At 40.5% G+C, this 15,439-nt stretch overlaps 1 protein-coding gene across 1 annotated transcript in view; it reads left to right on the plus strand.

Annotated features, from left to right (window-relative positions):
• The first annotated feature begins 832 nt into the window (after positions 1-832).
• Positions 833-15,439, plus strand: part of abat (4-aminobutyrate aminotransferase) — a 34,866-nt gene continuing 20,259 nt past the window's right edge. The window contains exons 1-3 of the mRNA XM_037792876.1: positions 833-984; positions 3,705-3,773; positions 15,414-15,439. The exon at positions 15,414-15,439 is cut by the window's right edge and continues 121 nt beyond it. The gene's annotated coding sequence lies outside the window, so the exon portion shown is untranslated. The remainder of the gene's footprint in view (positions 985-3,704; positions 3,774-15,413) is intronic.

The raw sequence follows: 15,439 nt of genomic DNA on the forward strand, positions 1-15,439 counted from the left end.
CACATCTATGGTGCTTAAAGGTCCCATATCGTGCTCATTTTCAGGTTCATACTTGTATTTTGTGTTTCTACCAGAACATGTTTACATGCTGTAAGGTTAAAAAAAAAACTTTATTTTCCTCATACTGTCTGCATGAATATGCCTGTATTTACCCTCTGTCTGAAACGCTCCGTTTTAGTGCATTTTGATGGAATTGCAACGGAATTGCAACAGAATTGCGTTGCTAGGCAACAGCTAGGGTCCACGTGTACTTCCTGTCAGCTGATGTCATTCACATACACTGCAACCAGGAATAAACTGGGACACATTTAGAATGTTTACGTTTAAAAGTTTGCAAAGGTTCTAAATATTGTATATTCGTGACATCACAAATGGACAGAAATCCTGACAGCTTGTTTCAAATGCAGAGTTTCTGAATATGGGCTGTGTGTACTTCCCTGTGGATTGAGCGTTTCAATACTTTCACAGTATTTATATATCACTTAAACCTGCTTTATAATTAAAAAAACATGAAAATCTCACTTTTTAATAATATGGGACCTTTAAAGTGACTGATAACGCCTATTTAATGGCCTGATAACAGTCAAATCCGGTGCTAAATCGCATCCCCACTGTGATCTCCAGAAATTAGCATTTTGTTAAATTGCGTGAGATTTTTGTGTTAAATCAGAGTCACTATTATGTTTTTGCAATATAGAAATTAAGCTTTACGTTTGATTTCTTAGTCCTCTTTTGTTTAGTGAAATAATTGCATAATAGCATTGTGTTTATATACAAATAAAGCTTTGATGAAAAAAAAAAAAAGAAGCCAGGCCCAGACCCCTCCTCCTATAGAGAGAGAGAGAGAGAGAGACTGAAACTGTGGTCCTGGCTGCTGGAGACCAGAGAGGCACACACTCACTCGGTGCTGCCGTCAGTCAGTCGCTGTGTGTCGGGGAGCTTCGAGCAGATCCTCCTGCTGCTGCTGCTGTCTCTGGATCCTCGGTGAGTGCTCTCACATCACTCTCTAACAGACACACGGTGCATTAACGAGCCACCGAGTCTGCAGCAGACAGAGGCTCCGATCGACCCGCTGTGATGTCGCAATGACACTCAGTCGATCAGTGTTTGTTTGTGCTGCTGAACCGAAAGAAGAAGAATCGGGATGCGCAGCTGATCTCTCTCTCTCTCTCTCTCTCTCTCTGTCTCTCTGTCTCTCTCTGTCTCTCTCTCTCTGTCTCTCTCTCTGTCTCTCTCTCTCTGTCTCTCTGTCTGTCTCTCTCTCTCTGTCCAGTGTCCATGTCAGGAGAGCATGTTGACGATGCATCGGTGTTGACCTAAAATAACAGTCATTTGCTATTACTAATATATAATCCATAACTATGTTAATAAGCCACATTCTCTAGTGTGTGTGTGTGTGTGTGTGTGTGTGTGTGTGTGTGTGTGTGAGCCAGCCAGAACTAGTCGGAACCAGATTTTTCACAAGACCACATTTTGCACAAACAACATTATTTTAAACAAACTTGAAATGCCTGAAAAGCTTGAAATCGTTGGAATGCACACAATGTGGATGTGTTATTGTGAGTTTAGAGGACAGGAGTCTGTCATCATCATTGTTGTAACAGCAGAAGGTGTAGTCCTCCTGGATCCAGATCAGTAACTCCTTCCAGTAGATTTCACCTTCCTCTTATAAAAGAAGTTTAAAGGTGGACGATTCAGCATGGATTGAGTTATAATAACCACGGTAAATAAATGGATTTAAAACTTACTTGATCAGTAAATGACAAAGTAACTAGTAGAGGTGTAATGATCGATACGACACGTATCACTTTCCATGGTTCTGATTCAAGGACGATATTTGGCTCATCTAGTGCGATACGATACGTTACGATATGTTACGTTACGATATGTTACGTTACGATATGATACGATACGATACGATTCAATGATTTGAAATTCAGACAGTAACTTTTTTCTTTTTTTTTTTAAATTCAGTCGGTGTGACTGTGAAATAAATATCTGATACTGGACAGTACAGGTCAGGATTCTTCAAAGTTTTTCTTGTAAGGGAATCAGGGATAAATTAATTATGGATATAAACAAAAAAACACGACAATTAATGGCAAATACATACAGCTTTTATTAGAAAATAATAAAAAGTGCAACATCAGGACCTGCTGCTTCAGTTCTGAAGATACAAGACAGTGCAATATTTAACAAAAATATAATAAACCAACTTCTATTCAAGTTAAATGAACAGTGGTTTAACCTGCTGCTTCTGTCCTCATTTTCAATATAAACGGTAGTGTGGGAGCCATGAACGATTCAGAATGAAGTAATGTTTGTAGTAATGTTAATTAGGGTTATGATGGTTTATATTTTTTGGTATTGGTTTTTGTTAGTGTTGGTAATATTGTCATTTATTATTATTTATTACACGACTGTGTTGAATACTCGATTCTGATTGGTCAATCACAGCGTTCTGTGGTCTGTAATTTCTGTATAACAGACCGTTGCTATGTATAAAGAGGCCGTTGCTATGTATAAAGAGACCGTTGCTATGATGTCGGACTCTGGTGGACCATTTTTGTGTCAAATTATTGATTCTTTTATTATTTTATTCTTCAGTAAGTAGCCATGTAATAAGCGGGATAATATACAGCTAGCGGGTCATTGTTGTTGTCCGTTGCACGTCGGAGTGCAGCGTCGCCCTGTCGGGGATTCTTTCACAACAACGACCGGCTCGCTGTACATTCACAGTGCATCACAGTTCCATAGTGCAAAAATATTAGTAAAAAAATCCCAAGTTAGTAGAACAAAGTACAAAGTATAAAAAATATACCAGATATAAAAATACCAGGAGATGAATGAAACTGTTAAAAATGAATATAATGCAGGGTAATAACTGAGATACAGGACTATTATATAGATATACAGTAGAGACCAGGGGATTAAGAAATGTGAAATATGTAATATAATGTAGGATAAGAACTGAGGTAGAGAGATTTTTTTAAAAATAGACTAAAGTGCAGAATAAAGCTGTACATTGTTTGTAGAACAACGAGTAAAACAAGTCTATAAAGGAGCAGAGTAGAGCTGTTTGTGGTGTGCACATTTATCCCTGGCGTGATCGTGATAGATTTGGGTCACCTGGATGTGGGCGTAGTTAATATAATCAGCTGTTCACCGGAGTGATGGAGGGAAGAGAGGGGTGAGTGGGTCGCCGTATTTTTTGTTGATTTTTGTTTATTCTGCAAACAGCGAGCGATTTATAATAATGACATCACCCTTTTTTTTTCAAAAGCCAAAATGTTTCCACACGTTGAACCTCAAACATGAAAACCTCTCGCTCGTCTGGCTCTTCCTCGCCATCGGCCACGCTTCGTTTTGTCGTCGTCCCTCTGAGATCGACGCTGCTTTCGCATGTCGATGACGTCATACCCAGGGAGAGCGAACCGGAGTAATGTTTAACATCTCTTTAATATTAAAAAGTGCTAAAATATACATCCATATGACGTTTGTCCTGCTTAAAGACAAGGTGTAAATTCTTAGTATCAATACAATTATTTCCATGGCAAATCGATTTTATTTCAATATACGTCTCCCGTGAAGGACAACTTGCCGAGTACCTATCGATGTAGTTGGATCGTAGGAATATAAATCGATACATCGATGTAGTAGATGAACCGTTACACCCCTAGTAACTATTGTTCATTTTGTTCCAGGGCGCTGTGCAGCTAAGTGAAGGACTTCTGGAGGTCTCTGGACCCACGTTGGAAAACAACAATCAGCAAGTACGTAATTTAATCATTTCATTTCATTTAGGCCTACAAGTCAAGATGCTTTTGCAGGTCCAGTATTCTCCAGACCTCCACTGCCTTTACTGGCCAAACATGTTTAGACATACGCAGAATTTGACCCTGGTGTCCAGTGGCTCTCTGTGTATTTACACACAGTTCCAAGAACAGTGTAGATGGAAATATACAGTAGCTACAGACTTACAGCTCCAACAAGGACAACAACGCTAAAGGGAGATTAGCAAACATAAACATATAGGTATTATGAACAGGTAAGTAGGTAGAAAATTAAGATGTATGTAGATTTAAAACAACAAATGGACAACCTCTTTTTTTTCTGTCATGAATTTGTTTATAACAAACTGAAATGTAAGAAAATGCTACATCCGAAATAACAATAAACACACACAAAAATCTGATTTGTTCGCACCCGGGTGCAAAACCTTTGTGAATCAGGATTGTTCTAAAATTGGATGCACTTTTTGTCAGTAGCTTCAGGAAATGCCCAAATAATCCTATTAAACGTCAGCAATCCCTGGTGCCATGAGTAAACAGCATGTACTTGTCAGAGCAAACAAAGGCAATAATAATTACAATATATGTGTATATATTTATAAAAATAAGGGCTGTCAAAGTTAACGCGATAATAACGCGTTAATGCACATTCGTGTTAACGCCACTAATTTCTTTAACGCATTAACGCAACTTGTTATTTTTAGATTGTAGTGGGAAAAGTTTTAAAGCTAGAGTGAAGATACTTGTATCATATGAAACTACAAAAACCTAATGAATCAATCGGTACCAACCAGGTCATACAACTTGTCGTAAAGGAGGCTAAATAACGCTCCAAAGTTTCACTAAATTTTGGTGAGGAAAAACTGTCACTGCCATTTCTTTCTCCTCTTTAAAAAACAGGTCAACACGACACATGTCAGAACAGAATGCTGTCAGAGTAACAGAAAGGGTGCAGCAGCTCAAGGTGAAACATACAGATGGAGAGAGCTGCTCAACCTGTAACGTTACCACCTTCTAAGATCACTAATTAAAGTATTATTACCTCCGCCCAGGCCGGAGGCCTAGGAAGGACGTTATGTTTTCACCGGCGTTGGTTTGTTTGTTGGTTTGTTGGTTTGGAGGATAACTCCAAAAGTCCACAATGGATTTGAAAATTTGAAATTTTTTGGAGGGGTGGGGGGTGGCACAATGAACAATCCATTAGATTTTGGTGGCGATCTGGATCATGATCAGGAACACTTTTAATAACTCCAGTCAGCCTGTGCATTAACACCACAGGCTTTAGGACATGCGCAGTGTAACTGATGACGCGTTCATGACGTGTCACCCTGCCTCTTTCCTTCTGCCTGCTGAGAGAGGGACAGAGAGAGAGCGGGGGGCGGAGGGAGGGGGAGGACACCTGTAGATTCACATTAAACTCTGTGAAATTACAGTTGAGTTCGACCAAAGCACACTTGGTGATTGTTCAGGTGAGTTTATTTTGTTTCTGTCCAGTTTTAATGAAATGTTTTTCGATGCTCCGCTACGTACAGCTTATCTCAACATAAACAAAAATACACGTGGAGGATGGCGCAAGCTAAACGGAGAGGGGGGGGGGGGGGCCATCGTACTCGGGCAGCTTGGTGAAAGTCTGCGCTCTCCGATTGCCATTCTAGTATTCATCTTAAGTTGATTCCTCTCAGATCAGTCTATAGAAACTATTTTCCCCCTCATTCATGCCAACTACATGGATGAATAAAGGAATAGCAAAACACTTTACACAGGCCTACAACATGTGAGTTGATAGGAATTAAACAAGAGTCCTAACTTAACTTAGCTGTCATTCAATGCTTGTGCTTGTGCTTGTGTCGGGTATCATAAAACAGGCAGCAAAATCTGCTCGGTAACGGCGGGGCCACACTGCCTGCGTGACCAGTGTGTGACAGAGCTGTGCGGCGTCCGTCCACACAGACAGCGTTGTTTTAGACAGAAAACATTTTAAGAAGCATGTGCTCATTTGTAAATAATAATATTAATTCACAATTAAAAGCCGGTACTCTATTCTCCACAACACTGTCCAGCAAATATTTCAGAATAAAAGCCTTGTGTTAACAAATAAAGGGATTCTGTCCACAGAAAAACGCTAGACAGCTTTTATTTTGACTTTATTACTCACAGTAACACACTATAATCCACACAGTATCAAAAACTGAATCAGAATGGGTATTATAATTATTATAAGTGGGGCTAATCTGAGGCTAATCTCCTTTTCTGTTGCTCCCTGAAACAACTAGCAGGGCCAGAGCGACCAACATTTTTCTGTTGCATCAACTCACATGTTAGATGATGGGAGCACTAACCCCGTTCCAGCCAGTACCAAGCACCGGCCAGCGGTCAGGTCACAGACTTTCTAATTTTACAGCTAAACAGTACACTAAAAGATGTTTCTGAGAACATTTGAGGAGAGAAATAGGCATTACAGTAACAGAATATTGATTCATATTTGATCAGCGCTGCCTAGTTTGACAGTTTGATCGGAGTTCGCAGGTTTCGTGAGCAGTGACACATATACGCAGCTCACATAATAAGCAGCGGTTGTACCCCAACTACTACTTCAGTCTGTGCTGTGCGTCTGATGTGTGCTATAGGCATTGTTATATGACGCCACGTGACGCTACGAGGTGTAGTCAGTGGAGTTCTTTGCTCTGACTCACTAACAGTTCTTGTTCCGTATCTTTATCTCTGGCAGTGTATGCCACCCAGGTTGTCAGACCAGTTAGATTAAAAAAAATATGAACCTCTCTTTCTCTGTCACAAGCAGGTTCTGAAATTAGCAAATGCGGGTAAATTGTTGGCAGTGGCGGGTAAAATCATCAGGCCACCCGCCACTTTGGCAGGCAGGGAAAACGCTGAGGACGTCCCGTCGTCCCGGGGCCGAACAAAATAGGATCGGGGAGGATGAAAACTAATTTTGGGACGAGAGTTGAAAGAAAAATACCCGTTACATTAGAATGAACGCTGATGAAAATGACTGCATGTTTTGTGCAGTGCACCGTTATTATTAAACCTCGGTGACAACATAAACACACACACACGCACACACACACTGTATACGGCCAATTTACTTACTTACTCCTCTCTTCGTCCCCTTTGAGTAACAAGGCTGCAATGACTGAATTGTGTCCGTACCAACATGCTGCGTCTCTCCTCATGACAGGAGCATCTCCAGCATCTCCTCCAACTTTAGGACACGCAGCTACCAGGGCCGGTCCTAACTTTTTGGGGGCCCTATGTAAAATCTTGTTTTTCGACCAAATGCAATTTTTTTCACAGCAATATAAAATAGATAATAGAAAGGGAATTATGACCTGATTATAAATATTATATTTTCATAATCTTTTGAATTGTGTGTTTTTATGCAAATAACCATTACAGATGGCAATAACAAAGTACAGTACAGTGTAGGCTATAGTACCCTCCCACCCCCCACAAACAGGGCTCCCCCAGAAGCTACGCTGTAATTCGAACACTACCATGTATATAATGTTTTTCATGTAAAATATATCGAACATTGAATGACATCAGATCTAAACTGTTATTCCTTCATTAAGCGCATAGATTTCAAAAGTGGCAGATAAAATGTCTGAGTGGCAGACAAAAAAAAAAAAACGTACCTACCACAGTGGCAGGCAGTGAAAAAAGTTAATTTCAGACCCTGGTGACAAGCTTTGTTATGTCAATCAAACGCCTGTAGACCAAGTAGCCGGGTGGTGGTGGAGTCTACCAGCTCCAGAGTTCAATAACACCACACTGCAGCTGTGGTTACACAACAGTCTTTCTGTCAGTGCAATTTCAGGTCACTACAGGACAGGACAGCTGTTGTCTGCTGTCTGTTTCTCTTTTCTGTTTCACTTCTCCATCATAAATGGAATCCAGTTTATTTCCGATAATACCCTTCATTTTCTCATATTTTTTCCCATTTATACTGAAACCCCAAATTGCTTCTGAAGGCTGAGCAGTCAGTGTGTAAATGAGTATTTAGATTAGATCCTGATGGGCATGCTCCTTATGCGGCAGCCGCTGCCATCAGTGTATGAATGTGTGTGTGAATGGATGAATGCTGACATGTAGCGTAAAGTGCTTTGAGTGGTTGGAAGACTAGAAAGGAGCTATATAAATGCAAGTCCATTTACCATTTACCATATTCTATTACTGTAAGTGGTAAGGAAGTGATGACATTTTGGACCAACATGGATGTAAACTGCAACTTGAATGGTTGGCGGAGGCAAGAGCCAGTGGGGATGAAGATTGTTTAAATATTTAATCTCCATAAACAGATTCTACTTTCACATGTAATCTGTAGGCAAGGGGACAAGACTTTGGCATTGGAAGTGTTCTGGTTTCCGTTTTGTAGTCCGAGTAGTATTGACCAATCATGTTCTAGCAGGCTTTGGTTGAAGGCAAACAGTCCGTGTGGAGGGCAGAAGAGAACGCATTGGCCAAAATGCAATCCGGAAACCCACCGGCTATCGTCTGACGATGATTTCGCTTTTTTATTGTTAAATCTAGCTTGTAAACTGGCAACTCGTGAAACAATCCAGTCGTACGTATGTATTTTTTCATTTACTAAAGTTTTTCCAATATATCCAGTTGTTTCTGACACATCCTTGTAATAGTCTGTGATATAGGTGATACTGTTTAATTGATGAAATGAGTGAGAGCGTCTTCATATTTGGAAAGTTTCTCATTGAAGTCTTCCTCAAGATTTGCTGCAGTTGGAATTAGCTCGAGCCGTCCTGCCTTTATTTGATTAATTGGAATGCCTTGTATGTTTTTTTAAATGGATTGAACAGTTTGAGATCATTAGAGGCATAGGTGTAAGTGTTAAAGTAGCAGAGGACTTTTAGTCAGGACACATCCTGCGGTACCTCACACTTCCTCTTACTCGAGGCCTCGGTGTGAAAGGAATGAATAGATTTCCTACTTTCATTGAGGAGGGGGGGCGGAGGCACCGAGCCAGCCGGCTGACAGATCAGGGAGAGAAGCTGGTCAATCGCTGGCAGCTCGTCTGGTCCATTCTTTGTGTGCTGCGGTGGTCTGCCTGTTGGTAGGAGAGGTGTTTGTATGTGTGTGAGACGCCTGAGGTTTGTGTTTCCAGAATTATTTAGAGGCTTTAACAAGGTCTCATTCTCTAACAGATTTTATCAACGTTTTGATCGGTTATGACCAAAATGTGTAGTATTCTTTTTTTTTCAGTCAACTTTCAATAACCTCGTTGTGATGTACACGATTCCTAGAAATTATTCCAAAACACAGAGGTGTGGGATTTTCGGGTTGTCCGTCCATACCATTCTCGTGAACGCAATATCTCAGGAATACCTGGAATTTCTTGAAATTTGACACAAAAGTTCCACTTGGATTCCAGGATGAACTGGTTAGATTTTGGTGGTCAAAGGTCACTCACTGTTTGAGGTGAAGGCTCATGAACTGCCTTGAATGCAGTGGATGACGCACAGGAACAACAGCTCTAGTGTTAAGTGATTTCATTCCAAATAAGTGTTATAAATACTGTAGCAGCAAGATTTAATGTAGGAGAGAAAATTAGCAATGTCATCAACTGCATGAATTTGCAAATATTCAGATTGTGCGTCTTTGTAATGTACTTGACAAATGTCAATGCCTTTTTTTTTTTTTTATATTTCGAAAATACACAAGTACAATTTTCTTAAGTATCTTCTTACAAATTACATTAAGATTTGAGAAATAAATTACAAAACGCTCAGAAGTAATTGCAATACATATTTAGAGTGCATGTAAGATAAATACTAGAGCTGGGACGATTCACCTATCTCCCGATTCGATACTATCATGATAATTGGGTTGCCGATTTTATGTATTGTGATTTGATATTGCAATTTTTGTTAACCTTTTTAATACTAGACCTTAGGAAAAAGTTGAATCATACTCTTCTAGGGACTTTTACATTGGAAAATATTTAAATTAATACAGTAAGAATGTTTGATTTTCAGCATGTACGTAGTCAGAGATGTCCTGAAGTCAAATATATCAGGATCATTGTCAGGAATTATTTATTACATTTTTTCCAGCAACCCAAAAATCAAAGAATAAAGACATTTCCCTCATAAATTAGTGGCATTTTCTTTTTAATTTATAAGGGACATGTAATGTTTTATACTTCTGGTGAATATAATCCAATCAATTTTATTCCCATATATGTATATACTTATTCCCATATATAATCCAATCCAAATTTATTTATAAAGCACATTTAAAAAAAAAAAACAAAGTTGACAAAAGTGCTGTACAATTATACATAAAAAAACCAAACAAACATAAAAACAACACAATAAAACACTAAGACCAACTTAAAACTAACAAGACATTAAAATAATAAAAGCGTTAAGACCAATAGGAAAGGAAAAAGGGATTAAAATAGTCAACTCTCATGCCAGTGAAGAGAAGCCAGAATAGGGGCGATGTGCTCACGTTTAAATACAGTATAACCCAAAGTGTTTCCATACTTTACCGGATGTGTAGTGTTTACCACGTTGGATTTAACGTGAGAGTGCAGGTCGTATCCACGCAGACCCTTTTTTTCTACTTTTTTGATTTGGTTGAAGGATACAGGATAGATATGATGTCATGTTACTGAGACTACAACAATAAAAGCGGTAACTTCCTTTTACCTCCGAATGGACTCAAATGAAGCAAATATATTGATTCTGGCATTAAAAAATCAAAGAAAAAAATCAAAGAAAAAAAAATTGCGATACATACTGTAGGTGAATTGATTTTTCCCCCCACCCCTAATAAATACTATAATATAGCAAATAGGGAGGGATCGACTGATTATAGGCCTGACCGATTATCAGCCGCAATATTCAGCTATATACAATTATTGGAATCGTTATTTAAAAAAAAAAAAATCACAAAATAAATTAATAAAAAAATGAGCTACCTTGGCTTCTCTGAGCCAGACAGCAGCGTGCTACCCAACAAGAGAGCCTCAGACTCTAAACAACAGCCACATCCTGTTTAATACCACTAACAACAGGCTGTCTGTCCATGACATGCAGGCTACAGCATTAGCTAGTTTACTTTGTGTAACACGGCACTCTGACAGCCTGCCGTCGTCCAGCAAACACAGACAGACACACGCTCCTCTAACTGGCCGTGGGGAAAAGGAGAATTTCTGATATTAAACCTTTTCTTTTCTTCCTTTTAATAATACAAAACTATTACTACCTGCAAAAACTGAAATTTGTGTCCACTTGGGGGCACAACATTGACATATTGAACTTGCTAGGAAATAATCATTTATTTTCACATCCGGCAGTTATGGAACAACATCATCATTCAGAGGCAAATTAACAAAGAAAAGATTGCGGCCGCTGATATCACCATGAATTGTGCATCATTTTCATCCGCTATCTGTCCCGTCTCAAGGTCACATTCACTAAAGACATTGTGCAAATGATATTACAGCACACACACGCCCATAAAGTTTTGCAAGATGTCACCTCTGACCTAAGATACAGTATGTGTGGGTTTGTTGTTTTTACAGCATGTACTGTATGTCCTATGGCTTAGTGTGGTTAATGACTTCTTAGAAGACTATCCGCTTTCTGGTACAGCGAAATAGTGTCTTTGTTGTTACTACGATTGTCGTGACTGTGAAAATTTGACATAGTTGTGCTGTAAAATCCTTCTGCGTAATAAACCATTATGCAGTGTTTTGGTTTTGGATAAGTCCTCAAACTCATGGATTTATTCTTCGTATTTGACTTCCTGTATCCTATCTCTCCATCTCACCGCTTCCAAGAGGCGTCCAGCGATGCAGCCTCTTGTATTTGTTTTACCTAGGGCTGTTTTCGGTCCAAGCTGATAGAATGTTTCAGCAGATCTGGTTGTCGGTTGTTTGAACAGCTTTGAAAACCCACCTTCCCCTAAGGGTGCTCCAATCAGAGTTTTTGGGGCCGATCACCATTTGCTGGAAGCAGTATCGGCCGATCACCGATCGAAGTAATCTATTTGAAGCCTTCTGTTTATCATGTAGCATTATTTATTAATTTAACAACATTATACAGCTGGCACCAGACTAAATGTTTCCAGTAGCGACACTGGTGCTCCCTACTGGAAATTTCAGCACCAAATTTTAAGAGCACTCCCATGCAAATGGTAAACTGACTTGCATTTACAGTATATAGCACCTTTCTAGTCTTACACTACATGTCAGCATTCACACACGCATTCATGGGACATAACGCAACAATTCATATTTTTTTCCATCTTGACCGTATTACTGAAAAAATGCTTTAGTAATATTTACAGAAATAACAATGAAAAGTCACAAAGTGAAGTTGTGCTTTACGAGAAAAAATCATCAAGTGAAATTATGCTTTTTTTTTTTTTAAACAGACACAAAATAGCAATAAGTAATGGTCAAGTCTTATAGGCTGCTCTTATCAAGGCACTTTCATTTTAACTGATCAAACTGTGACGATGTGCTTGAATATTCTGTATATTCTGTAAAGGGCTGTCGGTCTCTCCTCTCTGAGCGGACTGGGGCAATGAGTGCATTCATCTCTCTCTCTCTCTCTCTCTCTCTCTCTCTCTCTCTCACACACACACACACACACACACACACTCACTCTCTCCCTGGCTCTGTCTTTCTTTCTATCTCGGATGTGCGTTGTCCGGAGGCAATACGCTATTATAACCATATAAACCGATGACAGTAATTGGTTTGGAATTGCTTCTGATTGTGCTTTTTAAGCACCAATTTATGCAATTAGCGCCACTGCAAAACCTGCGCCCCGATGTTGGTGTGGACGACACACACACACACACACACACACACGATCCCTCCTGGTGTTTCACATGATATACTCTCAGTACTGCTGTAAAGAAGATCCTTCATTTCACAGGCTTTGCTTTCAACACTGAACCAAACATAACGCCGGCATAACGCTGCCCCAGTTGTGATTTCAGATACTGTAGCATGTCGATGTGACATGTAACACAACAGTCTCGCCGTGAACGGGCTGCGTAAAAGAGCCACAACTCCCAACTCCGGTGAAGCCGTGTCAGCGGCGCGTAGAGAAATTTGTCTTGCGTGTTTTGTGTCATGTGATCGGCTCTTCTGATCGGCCTTTACGGAGACCACCGATCAAACTATTTAGAACAACAATCGGTGGCTGATCGATCGGAGCACCCTCACCTCCCTCCGCACCTTTTCCGACCATTTCCGAAACCGACAATCCGGCGTTCACACCGACTTAATGCAATGATTGGACAAGGTGTGTGGAGGTGAGGAAATATGCAGGATTAGAACTTCTCTCTCTAGCTTCTTTACCCAACTATCTCTGGAGAGACTGTCTGAAAATGTGCCCCGTTATCCTCGCATCAAAACGATTATCGCGTCTCCCCCCTCTCTATGACGGCCGGCTTTTCACTCCACCTTCGAAACAGCTATAATCACAGCGTTGTTGAGATAACTATGTATGAACTTGTTATTTTCTAGCCTAAACCAGCCCTAAGGGTACATATCCACAGGATCCATCTTTTCCACGCTTCCCATTCATTGTCCATGTAAGCAGCCGTGCAATGCATTCTGGTAGCGTGGCGGCGCGATTCGAGAAACGAAGCGTCACGACGGCTGTTCCTCATTTGCATAATGTTGAGGTCTAGTCTACTTTATGCAAATCACGGGTGTCCGACGCGACTCGACGCCTCTCGAAACTCCAGAGAATCTTTCAAAATAAACGTCGTCGATCCAAAATAAAGACAGATTCTGCAGCTGCACGGCTTATTTCTCGTCTCAAATGTTTTCAGAAACACATTTCGGTGAACTATTTTCGTGAAATGAGAGAAGAAAGTTTCCAAACATATTGTTTCCGGTTTGAAAGTCGGGAGCAGCAGCCCACGGATGGAAAGCGTTCGTCCAATCAGGTGCCGAGTATGTTCTGTCTAGTGGGGAAGCGGCGCGTCCCCCTCGCAATAAAAAACGCCCCGGTTGACACGTACCATCAGTCTCAATAGCCACAGGCAAGGCAAACCTTCCCGTCGTCACTATACGTCAGAACTTGAGTGATAAATGTGAGCAAATGTCGGTGGAACTTTGATAATCGATGAGTGTTCTTCAGTATAAATTATTCCTCAGGTCCACCTTGATTTCAGACTCCCCTCAATGATTCCATTCATCCCTTTTGCGTTCAGTATTCCAGCTCATCCCAGTTCAAACTCGCCGTGTCCCTTCAGCCGTCCTCTGTCACTTTAGTATACACACCAAACCCCACCCCCCCCAAGCATATGAAGATGCAGCCTTGTGTAACTCTCACACTCCAAACCAGTTTCATCCAGTTCAAGAAGTGTTGCCAAGAAACCAGCTGGTGCTTATGTGCGTGCATGCACGTGTTTGTTTGTGTGTGTTTGTTTGTGTGTGTGTGTGTATGTGTGTGTGTGCGTGCGTGTGCAGGGTCAGGGTTTCCTTCGCCGAATGAAAGCAGATAGCTGGAATGATCCTGTTCCTGCTGCCTGCGTTGCATAAGCGCTTGAAAGAGGAGAGAGAGAGCAGACAGCCGTGCCTTTCTTTGCCTTCACTCTGCCACATTACATTTACATTTTCTTTTTTTCTTTCACATCAAGAAATAATATTACCATAGTCACTGTTTATAAAACGATCACAAATGAGTAGCCGCTGCCAACCGGCTGTTACACTAACTGCTGGACTTCAGTTGAGCCCATTAGAAAGCCTGAAATGGATCATATAAGATAAGCCTATTGTTATACCACATAATGATACAGTATGAGAACCATTATACATTTACAGTCCTTTGTTTTTTGATTTTCCTAGTTGTCACAGTGGTTGAAATAAACTCATGAGCAGACTGAGCTGGATCACAGTGACACAGACTGAATTTTACAACTTTGACCAGCTTCACACCGGGCATAAAAATGCGTATCCAGCTTGTATCGAGATACGTTTTAACCTGATTACATTTACACCTGCTATTAATATGTATCTCCAGTGTCCACGTTGAGGGTGTTTTCACATATAGTTCTTTTTAAATGAACCAAACTCAGTCCTCTTTAAAGTGGACCAAAAAGGGCACCAACAGAAAATGGACTTTTTGCATTCACATTGTTAGATCTTTTGTCCGAGGACTCAGTTCTGTTTCTGGTCTACTTCAGCTCTGATGGGGCTTCAGTCTTCTCTCTGTTCACACTATAGTTTCTACCTTCATCCAGGGTCTGAAATTAGGAAGTGAAAAAAGTTAATTTCAGACCCTGGTCCCTGACCAACTCCGGAGGTGGTTTGGCCAATTGGATCACAATCTGTCCTCATTGCGTTTTGGGTGCATTTACACCTGTACTCTCATGTGGTAAAGCACTGTCCGATTACAATCCGATCACCAAAAACACATTTTAATGCCAGGTGTAAAGCGGGCATTTGAGTGACACCAAAATCTTGTGTAGTTAGTAAGTGGACTTTTCCCCTTTATACAATAGTATCATTAATCCCCACTCCCTCCCTCTCTCTCTCCCTCCCTCTCTCTCTCTCTCTCTCTCTCTCTCTCTATGTCTCTCTGTCTCTATCTCTCTCTCTTTCTCTCTCCGTAGGTGACTGGTCAAGTTGGACACTGAGG

This window comes from Sebastes umbrosus, chromosome 14 (genome assembly GCF_015220745.1).
Source record: "Sebastes umbrosus isolate fSebUmb1 chromosome 14, fSebUmb1.pri, whole genome shotgun sequence".
Classification (NCBI taxonomy): domain Eukaryota; kingdom Metazoa; phylum Chordata; class Actinopteri; order Perciformes; family Sebastidae; genus Sebastes; species Sebastes umbrosus.